General features: G+C 47.2%; 1 protein-coding gene across 3 annotated transcripts in view; it reads left to right on the top strand.

Annotated features, from left to right (window-relative positions):
• The first annotated feature begins 6,273 nt into the window (after positions 1-6,273).
• The window catches only part of EPB41L3 (erythrocyte membrane protein band 4.1 like 3), a 138,892-nt gene continuing 136,199 nt past the window's right edge, over positions 6,274-8,966 (top strand). The window contains exon 1 of one of the 3 annotated variants that reach the window (XM_065932543.1): positions 6,274-6,483. The gene's annotated coding sequence lies outside the window, so the exon portion shown is untranslated. Of the gene's footprint in view, positions 6,484-6,888; positions 6,998-8,966 lie in introns of those variants that run through there. The other 2 variants (XM_065932545.1, XM_065932544.1) reach the window with 2 other exon arrangements.

Genomic DNA, 8,966 nt, shown 5'->3' with positions numbered 1-8,966 from the left:
CACCAGTATTCTTCCCTGGAGAATTCCATGGACTGGTGGGCTACAGCCCATGGAGTTGCAAACAGTCAGACACAACTGAATGACTAACAGAAATGGGAGTAATGATCTTGCTTTTCAGAAACAAAATCCCTCACTTTGTGCTTAAGGATAGAAAGATGTAGTGTCCGGTCAATTTGTCTGGTTCACTAGCTTTCACTGATCAGCACAAGGGATACCTGTCTGCATACGTATGTTCTAGCAAAAGGTGTGAATACTTTGAAGTTTCTATTTGCTGGGTTTGGGAGAGTCAAATCTCAAACTTAACCCAAATTGCCAGCAATTAGTTCTCCATTTCCCGTTTTTAGGAGACATCCCTTGGCAACTCTGTCAGGATGTTTTGTGCACTTGGAAATTAAGGTCAGAGTTTAGTGTTATTGCCATCTTCAATAAATGGGCATCTAATCCAATTATTGCTGGAACTGGGTACAGAACAATCTTTCATTGTTATTTATTACTATACTTACTGCGAATGAACTGCTGTTGCAAATTGACGCATACGACAGGATCCAGGCAATAACTCTTACAGCAAAATGTGGGCTGACTGTCACGGCAGAGCTTCCTTACAGTTCTGCTTCTCTATGTGGCTGAAGGAGGCTGGCTCTCACTTATCTCTGTCCCACCTTCTATAAAACAGCTATGCAAATAATACATCAACTTTGTCACCTGTGTCATTACTGCTGTATACTGGTGTCCTGCACCACTGGTCCCCAAAACCAAGTGTGATTTTGTGTCAGCTGGGGAGCTTGTTAAAAGTGCCAGCTCTCTGGCCCCACCCCAGGGGTTCCGGTTTGCTTATCCTGGGGCTGGACCCAAGAGTCTACCTTATTAACAAGCACACCGGGGGATTCTGATATAAGTGGTGTGAGTGCTTATAAGCTTTCCAAGATTATGGTTGACACGGAAATAAGAAACTTAAACTCTTCACAAACCACCTGAATTGAGAAACTCTGGTGTTCTCCTCAGATTTGCATCATCCGCAAATAAGCACTTCTTGGATGTTCTGACAAGCGCCTGATAAACATCTTGAACAGGAGAGTCAACAGCGGAGATTTTAAAGATGGCTTTGACCTATTAAGCAGCAGATTTATTTCAAGGGACACAGATATTGTAATGATGTTTTCACTGATGCCCAGAACATTCTGGAAGCTGTGGACTATTTTCAGGTTGTTAAGTATGCATGGACAAGGAGGCAATTGGAAATGGCAAATAAAAGTCCTAGAAAACAGGAATCAAATCAAGTAGCAACGTTGACATTTTCCTTGGGAGTAGTTATAGCCGCATACTCCTTAATTTACGGAGTTAACTATGGCCTGTTTGCCTAAAGTGGGGAATGTAAACCTGCAGACAGAGTCAACAAGCTAATAAACCAGACATCTGAATGTGTCATATTACCTTTTTTTTTTTCTTCTTCAGTTCATTCTTGTTAATTCCGGTTAGGATGAAATAGAATAGCTGGCTAGGATTATTTACAACTTTTCAGGAGACTAAGGGGCTTGCTGGCGTTTATGTCATGTCTTTTGGGGTGAAGTGGTTAAAATGCTATGTGTCTTGGCATAACCCAACAGTGATCATCTATTGGGGTATCAATATGGTCTCAGACAGTGAATTATTTGGGAGTTGGATTTCTTAATATCACAGATCGCCAACTTCCATTATTTATATATTGACATTATAAGCAAAATGCCCAAAGATAAAATATTCTTAATGGATTTTTATTTTTACTTAAAGAGAATAGTTATTGAGCATTTAAACTTTATAAAGAACTGAGGATTAGACTAACCCTTAAAATTTTATCATTAGAAATTATGCTATTTCTTTACAAGTGCTGAGATTACTTTCTAAAGTTTACTACAAATGAAGAAAGTAAAAAATTATTTAATAAGGGTATATTTTAAAACAATGAAACTTACATGATATGTATTAGCCTTGTCTTTTTGACTAATATTTTTGCAAGAGTACAAAGGTAGAAAGGAGGAAAATACGGAATTTTGATGAATAGGAATGATTTTTAAGAATCATGTGCTAGCAGCCCATTATACAGAGTGAAAGAAGTTCAAAAGAGAAAAACAAATATCGTATACTAACGCATACATATGGAATCTAGAAAGATGGTACTGATGAGCCTATTGGCAGGGCAGCAATGGAGACAAATATAAAGAAAAGAGATTTGTGGACATGGGGTGGGAAGGAGACAGTGGGACGAATGGAGAGAGCAGCATGGAAACATAAACAGTACTATATGTAAAACAGATAATCAGTGGGAATTTGCTGTATAATGCAGGGAGCTCAACCTGGTGCTCTGTGACAACCTAGAGGGATGGGATGGGATGGGAGGTGGGAGGGAGGTTCACATGGGAGGGGACATATATATACCTATGGCTGATTCATGTTGATGTGTGTCAGAAACCAACACAATATTGTAAAACAATTATCCTTCCATTAGAAATAAATAAAAATGTTTTTTTAAATAGCTGAATAAAGGAGAGGAGAGAGAATAAGTCTTCAACATCAAAAAAAAAAAAAAAAAAACCACCAAATGATGTGCTAGCAGGTCTAAACTTGCTCCCTCTCATATGTACATATTTTTATAGAGTTTGTGCTGCATTTGTACTTGCATTTTAAAATTTCGTTCTGCATCTGTGCTCTGCATGTACGCAGACCTCTGAAATGATGTATACAAACTCAGAACGAAGCATCTGGAAGCCTTGATAAGCTGTTAACTTGACACTATTCTTAGAACCCAGAAACTCTCAAATGGATTTTCATTTCAGAAGAATAAGCTTGTTGCTTCTGAATTATGCATTCATGCCTGGATTTCCCTTATTTATGGTCCCTGGTAATGCCATGGCTGAAGACTGTGTGTCCTCTTTTCAAGGACTTGCTATGCAATTTAGGTGCCTGAGATTATCATGAGCATAAAATAAGCCTCAGCTAGTTACTGCGAGGGTTGTTAGCATTTTATTTACTAGGACAACTGACGATGAGAAACAGTCAGCCGAAAGGACTGGAGGGCGTGAAGGTATTTTTAAACACATGCTTTCATAAAAGGTGGTCTAAGATCATGGATGGGGGTGCACACCTGTTAGAACGGCCGCATCTGCCAGGTTTGGTCAAGCCTCAGTGTTCTCCCAGTCCTCCTGCTGGAGCCCAACGTCCTGGTGGGTTCACTAGACAGACCCTCCATCATCTCTCCCTGGAGTCTTGTTGATGAGGCTGGTAAACGCTGCCTTTGCCTTGGCCATCAGACTGGAGTTGTCATCGCTCATCAGGTAGCAGGGTACCAGGACGTACCACGGAGTCAGCATGCTGTTGATACTCGTGGCTGAATGGAGGTTCATGGGAAATCCTGTCTCTACAGTTTGGGATGAGGTCACACACATACTTTGCCTAAAGTGAGCTATGTCCCTTTTTTCTGGACCATGGCTAGAATTCTGGATGGCCTGTTGGCCTGTAGTGATGTATCTTCCCTGTGTGCATGCATGCTCAGTCACTCCACTTGTGTCCAATTCTTTGTGACCTATGACTGTAGCCTTCCAGGTTCCTCTGTCTATGAGATGCCCCAGGCAAGAATACTGGAGTGAGTTGTCATTTCCTTCTCTGGGAGATCTTCCTGACCCAGGGATCAATCCTGCGTCTCCTGCATTACCCACTGAGCCACCTGGGAAGCCTGTATCTTCCCTACAAGGGAGCAATCTCAGGAAGCCCATTGTAGGGTAAGCCTCTCTCTTAGTGGAAGAGACCAGAACTAAGACCTGGGCTGGAGTCATGGCATGGGGTCATCCTTGCCTGTTTCATGGATTATTTCAGCATTTCCTGTATGAACACAGAAAATCTGGAATCTGAGTTCTCATGCCAAATCTGCACTCACTCTGGGACTGTATGAAAGGCATTTCATTTCCCAGAGAGTTATAATTCATAAGTGTAGTCTTTACATTATTGTTTTTACTCAGCAGGTATTAATATGTGATGGCTCAGTAAACACCATGCAGGAGACATGGGTTTGATCTCTGGGTCGGGAAGATTCCCCTGGAGAAGGAAATGGCAACCCACTCCAGTATTCTTGCATGGACAGAGGAGCCTGGCAGGCTATAGTCCATGGGGTCGCAAAAAAGTCAGATACTAAACAACATTAATATGTGATAGTGTCTTTTTATTTTGTGAAACCCTAAGTGCTTTTGAAACATAAGCATTTTGGAAATAGTCCTTTATTTGTGAGGAAACAGAACTGTCCAAGTGATAACTTAGTTCTTTATTCCATGTCCATTTATTCATTTAGCAAAAGTGTTCACTGCTTGCTTGCAATGTACCCAGTGAGGCACTGTGGGGAGACAGATGACTAGCAGCGGCTTTGGCATGATATTCACAAGGTAGAAAGAAGAGTGTTTATTACAGAGATACAAGCAAGTACTGAGGAGCTAGCTCTGTGATGCTCCTGAATTTTTGTTTGGCCTTTCTTTTTCTCCACGTGTGTGCTAGGGAAAACAAAAAAGAATAGCAGAGAGCTTTGGTCAAGCCCAAAGAGTTTCATAATAATTGCTTCCCAGGTTAACTATTAAACTATACAGCAGTATGGTTTTTCTCCAAATTTCGAATTCATGCAGTATTAGGATGAATAGTTAGGTACTTTTAATTTTTAAAACTAATATTTAGTATTTGGTCATTTTCTCCCAAGAAAATAGACATTCATACACTACTGCTGATTTTTTCCATCACTAGAAAGATCCAAGATTCATCAGTCAGGGAGAAAGCAGTTTACTTTCAATTAAAAAAAATTAGCAAAAGTACTGCAAGAAAATGAATGAAAATATGAAACCATCTGTATCTCCAGTGATAATGCCAATGCTGTGTATACTGTAAACAATACAATTTGTTCAAGTCCACTTTAAAGGAAAGTGGTTTAGTGTGCATATATAAAAAAGGAAAAGAAATCCTTTCTTTATTCACAGATCTCATATGCAACACACACCGCCATATGTTCACAGATGTTATATGTGTATATTATATCTCTAAACACTCTTGTGGCCCCCATAGGAAATTAACATAGGTCATCACCAAACACAACCAGTATTTGAACTGTCACCTTTGTCTGTCACTTAAAAGGCAGTTCAGGTCTTTGTTATCTCTGGTCCTCGGAACAATGCCATACTCGCCTCCCGTCTGCCCATCCTGTCTAGTCTTTGCAGAGTTATCAGAATATTTTTCCTATGACATGACTCAAGTCACATTTTCTTCCTCAAAATTTCCCAAAGCTGCAAACCTTCTACAGAATGCAGGCCCATAAACTCCATAGATACATAGGAACCACAGCTTTCCAACTGTTTCTAAGACAGTCTGAAAAATGCCCCTCCCTTTTCTTCTTCTCCATCAGGTTTATTACAGGACATTGCATGTGGTTCCCTGCACTGTATACCCCTCTCCCCTTTCTATTGCCATCTTCCCTGGCCTGGAAACACGGGCGTCACGGACAGACCCGGTCCAGAAGCTCTGCCGCAGCCATTTAACTGCACCACGTATCTGGCACTCGATAGTAAACGCTGTACTTGTGTAAATCCATTTTTCCCCCTCCCTGAATGAGTCGGTGAGCCCCAGAAAGGTGACTAGGAGTATTTGGAGAAGCCCTTAAACATTTTAATAAATGTGCCCTGGATACTTGGCTAGGGCTGTGATATTGCGAGACAACTAGGAATAATTTCTTTTGCCTGCAAACCACTCCCCCCACCAACCCCCGCCATTTCCGTGGGAAGCGTTATCAACTCGGACTTCCCGTTAGGCCGGGGAGACCACCTGTAACTGGAGCTTTAGGTTGGGGAGGGGGAGACGGTGGGGAGCAGGAGGCTGCCTGAAAAACACGAAGCCACGCTCAACCTCTAATTCAGATCTTCTCCATTAACTTAAGTCTTTCCAGGACACCCACCCGGTGCAAAACGCCGCCAATCTGACTTTTTTTTTTCTTTCAAAAAGGTGGGTGGGGGGAAGCTGCAGTCCCCAAGCCAGTAAATAACTCACCTGAAGGTCAGGTATGCCCTCCCCCCGACTCTCCCGGGGGTGTCTGGGAGGGGTGGGGGTGGGGGGCGGACAGAGAGCCCGGCAGTGATCGCCGTAGAAACCCGGAGGCTCAGGCGATTGGCAGCGGTCTGGAGGCGTCCTCCCCAGCCCGACCCCGCGCCAGGATGAAGAAGGCGGCGGTGGCGACGCGACGGCCCTGAAGTCCCCAGCGCCCCCTCCCCCGCGGCCGAGCCGGCTCCGGCGCCGTCCCTGGGCGTGCGCCCCGCCGCAGCCCGCGGAGCCTCCCGAGTCTCCTGCCAGGGGGCGGGGAGCGCGGCGAGCGCCCGCGTCTGCGGCTGCCTCCCCACGCCCGAGCCTCCGCGCCGCGCAGAGGACGCGCGCCCCAGCCGGTCCCCCCGCCGCCGCCGCCGCGCGCCCGGGCCCCCCGGCCCAGCCCAGGTAACTTTTCTGCCTGCGGGGCCGCGGGGTCTGAGGGAGGCGCGGGGGCGCCGGGGGCGCAGGGCTGGCCGGAGGCCGGGGGGCGGGCGCGTGGCAGCGGCGCTGCTCAGCCGCGCGAACCGCGGGTGCCTGGCACCCTCCCCGCCCGGCCTGCCGGGACCCCCGCGGGGACCCCCCCCTCCCCGCCAACAGCCGGGCCGAGCCGGGGCGCCGCGCCGGGGGACGTGCCCGCTCCGCCCGCCCTGCGCTGCAGCATCGCGGGGCGGGCGCGCGGCCCGAGCCCCGGCCTCCGGCCCGGGGGGCCTCCCCCGGAGCCCCGGCCGAAAGGGGCGGCTGGCCCCTGCTCGGTCAGTTTCCGAGCCCCCCCCCACCCGTCCCGGGCGCCATGTTTTGAGTTACCCCTCGGGGTGGGGTGGGGGCGGGGGCGACACTGCGGCGCCGCCCGGGGCGCGGGGAACCCTGCGCGCCGTGGCGGAGGGTCTGCGCGGGGCTCGGCGGGCGCGGGGCCGGTAAGGTGCGCTCGCACAAAGCATCTGCGCTCCAAGCGGCCGCCGCTTTTATGTAACTTGTCCGCTTCGCCGAAGTGGGGCGGGCGGCGGCCCCCGGACGGCGGCGGAGGCTGCAGCGGGTGGCCGGGGAGGGGGAGGAGGCAGCGTCCTCCTAACAGGGTGTGGAGTTGGGGTGCGGGGGTGCTCGGGCACCTGCGGGGCCGGGGACCCGGGGGCGGCGCAGCTCACCTGGCGCCCGCGAGGCTGCGCTGCCCCGGGAGACTTGTGCGCGGGCGGTGCTGCGGCGGCTGGGGGCGGGGAGGCCGGGGCGCGGGGCTCGGGACCCCGGGAGTCGGGGTCTCCGCCAGTTGTTGCGGGCGGGTGTTTCCCGGTGCCTGCCGCGGGGGCCCCCGCTGCCTGGGGTCTCCCCTCTTCTCTCGCCCTTCTTCCCCCCCACCCCCCCCCAAGTTCACGGCTTCTGCAATGCGGTGGGTGTGGTTACCTAGTCTGTTGCCCGCGAGGTCCTTCGCCGCGGGAGCGGTCTCTCCTCGGTTTTCAGATTTCCGGATCCCAAGTTGTCTAGGGTTTTTTTTCCTTCTTCAGTCCCAGCCCAGGGTTAAAGTTGAGATGGTTGCAGAACACAAAGAAAGATAAGGAGAACATGTGTTGTTAATTACGCCTGGAGGCCGGCCTGAGAAATCCTGAGAGGGCCAGGCAGCCCTGTCATGCGTCGCTTGCATTTCGTGTTTAACTTGGTGTTTCAGTCTTTTTTTTTTTTTTTTTAACATCAGTCTGGCGGAATTGTTTTTGCAGATATCCCGCTCGTCCGTTGGTTTTTTTTTTTGGGGGGGGGGGGTAGGGGTCCATTTTAAGGTCTCTGGGGCGGCCAGGTGTGCGTTGGAGTTTATCCTGGTAGCATTAACTTTCCTAGTAGAAGAGCCATCAGATCAGACCAAGCACTAAAAACTGTCTTTTTGAATTTTGCACTGATTTTTAATGTTTCAAACAAAAATGGTAAACCTCCATTTATGATCTGGGCACCCTAGACGCAGCAATTATACAGCAAATTGAGCAGAAAAGCCCTATTAAGGAAAAAGAGCGCATCGAGTTTGAGTAAACTCTGGGGAATGGGAGGTGATTCGTATCTTGGATCAAACAGCGTTTGTTAAAAATGCACGTTAATTTTGGTATCAGACTTTCAAAACTTTAGTTAGAGTAACAAAGTCATTTCGAGAGGAAATAAATTCCATATTGAGAAGCCTGACTTTAATTTGTTAATTTCAGAAGGCATTGATGAAAATAAAATAGCTGAATACTAAATAGCCTCATTTGCATTATGATTTTCTGGTGGTTTAGAAAAGCAACATACCAGATGCACCAGTTACTGCACACAGTTTATCGAGCTAATACACTTTAGGCAAATAATTTTGGCAGCGCAGAACGTGTTTTCTGAATGATTTATCAGTAGTGGGAAGAGTGACCGTTTTATTTAATGTGTAAACCCCTTGGAGGTGAAGGATTGAGAAGATGGAGGTCAAAGGTCAGTATCTTAGCACGCTGTTTACATTTCGTTTTAAGTCATTTCTTCTGTACCAATGCGATTTAGGTTAAAATTAAAAGCAGGTTTTGTCAATTCTTGTACAGTGCTTGGACTTGGGCCAACTTTGAATTGTGTTGAAACAGGACATCTGGGATTTTTTTTTTTTTTTTTTTTTTACTTGAGCAGAAGCTATCTTATCTATACCTTGGTCTTGAAACACTGGTCAAATGCACTAAAGGGCCACCCAAGGAGAAGGGAGGCAACTGTTCATGGACCAAGAGATGTGATAATGTCAGTATTTTGTGAATCCTTCCTTGATTTACAGTTTGTTGGATTATTAGGGCAGGGACATACTATCCAGTGTATTTAAGTTCATGATTTAAAAAAAAAAGCCTTAAAATTCACAAAGTAGAATTCACGTCCTCTCCAGTAAAATAGAACTCTCATGGAGAGAG

Source organism: Muntiacus reevesi, chromosome 4 (genome assembly GCF_963930625.1).
Source record: "Muntiacus reevesi chromosome 4, mMunRee1.1, whole genome shotgun sequence".
In the NCBI taxonomy this organism is placed as follows: Eukaryota; Metazoa; Chordata; class Mammalia; order Artiodactyla; family Cervidae; genus Muntiacus; species Muntiacus reevesi.
The sequence above is the reverse complement of the archived record's forward strand: the minus strand, read 5'-3'. Positions and strand labels throughout refer to the sequence as shown.